The sequence below is a fragment of the Coregonus clupeaformis genome, unplaced genomic scaffold (assembly GCF_020615455.1).
Source record: "Coregonus clupeaformis isolate EN_2021a unplaced genomic scaffold, ASM2061545v1 scaf0017, whole genome shotgun sequence".
In the NCBI taxonomy this organism is placed as follows: Eukaryota; Metazoa; Chordata; class Actinopteri; order Salmoniformes; family Salmonidae; genus Coregonus; species Coregonus clupeaformis.
Window position 1 is genome coordinate 1,197,961 of NW_025533472.1, and position 2,040 is coordinate 1,200,000.

Consider the following 2,040-nt stretch of genomic DNA (forward strand, 5'->3'; position numbering starts at 1 on the left):
TTGTGTGTGTCCAGTGTGTGTGTGTGTGTGTGTGTCCAGTGTATGTGTGTGTGTGTGTCCGGTGTGTGTGTGTCCAGTGTGAGTTTGTCCAGTGTGTGTGTTTGTCCAGTGTTTGTGTGTGTGTGTGTGTGTTTGTCCAGTGTGTGTGTGTCTGTGTCCAGTGTGTCAGTGTGTGTTTATGTCTAGTGTGTGTGTGTGTGTGTGTGTGTGTGTGTGTCTAGTGTGTGTGTGTGTGTGTCCAGTGTGTGTGTCCAGTGTGTCAGTGTGTGTGTTTGTGTCCAGTGTGTGTGTGTGTGTTTAGTGTGTGTGTGTGTGTGTGTCAGTGTTACCATGGTTATTATTTACAGGGACACTGAGGAGTCTTCATAAACCCTAAACCCTGGATAGAGGGGCTCAGTGAATGTGGAGTGGAATGTGTTCAGGTGGGTCAGTGTGTCAGAGGAGACTCTGTAGAAGGACAGAGTGCCGGCTGGCCAGTCCAGATACACTCCTACTCTGTGGGAGCTGGAGGAGGGGACGTCTATGGGAGTGGACTTTTCATTGTGCCAGGCAGAGTAACTGTTGTCAGAGCAGATCAGACACCAGGACTTGTCATTACATCCAATCACACAGTCATTACCCCTTCCTCTCCTGCTGATTCCTTTATATGCCACTCCTATTTCAGCCTCCCCACTCCATTCTACCTCCCAGTAACAGCGCCCATTCAGACCCTCTCTACACAGCACCTGACTCCAGCCCTCAAATCTCTCTGGGTGATCAGGATACGGCTGCTTCTCTCCCCTCCATGTCACCTTTCTGTTCTCCTCAGACAGAGAGAGGAGTCTGCTTACTGTGTTTAGGTCCAGTGTGAGATCACAGACATCTGATGGATGAAACCAGACACAATATTAGAAATCATCATCATTCACATTAGAATGTTAACTCACTTTTCACTAATTCATTTAATGCAGATGTTTCTAGGTATCAAAAGGAGAAGTGAAGGTAACTTGAGACTTGTTCAATGATCATATGTTGTACTGTATGGTAATATAAAACACACTTATTCTCATTAATTACACACACACACACACACACACACACACACACACACACACACACACATCCTGAACACACACACACATCCTGAACACACACATATCCTGAACACACACACACACACACACACACACTGAATACACACACACACACATTGTCAAAGCAACTCTTTGTAAACTTTGGTGTCCCTGATTTGTGCTTCTGTAGAACTACAGCTGATATTTAATATGACCAAGTAAGTAATGATGGTGGTCTTTGACTTTGACTTCACTTGAATTACAGTTTTTTTGGATTGCTTACACACTAAAATTAAAAGTAGTACACTATTAGCAAAACCTTACACTCAAGAAGCAAAACATCAGCCCATATTTGCACAACTATAAGCACATTGTCAACCTTACACTTGTTGCAAAACTCTACACACAGTGATTTGCAAAACACTAAACACACTTAACATACATTACACACAAAAATCTATCATGAAGTCACGTCCTTGCAATACCAAAGCACTGACTGTCAAATTACCACACCGTCCAACCAATTGGTTCAACACAGTCATCAGGTGTGCAAACACTCGTTTGCTTAATTGTAGACACACCAATCAGGTGTTTAAGCACTATAAAAAGCAGCAGGTGAGTTCATCGGTCTTCAAGCACAATGGAAAGAGTCAGAGAAAGAGTAAGACGAGGAGGAGGAGGAGGAGGAGGAGGAGGAGGACGACGAGGAGAACGAGGAGGACGACGAGGAGAATGAGGAGGAGGACGAGGAGAACGAGGAGAACGAGGAGGACGAGGAGGACGAGGAGGACGAGGAGGACGAGGAGGACGAGGAGAACGAGGAGGAGGAGGAGGAGGAGGAGGAGGAAGGGGAGGAAGAGGAAGAGGAAGACAAGAAGGTGCTCAAAGAGGACCGAATCTGACAAATGAGATCCGCGCAACACTGGTTGACCACATTGTCAACCACGGCCTGACGCTGAGGGAGGCTGGACTGCGAGTACAGCCAAAT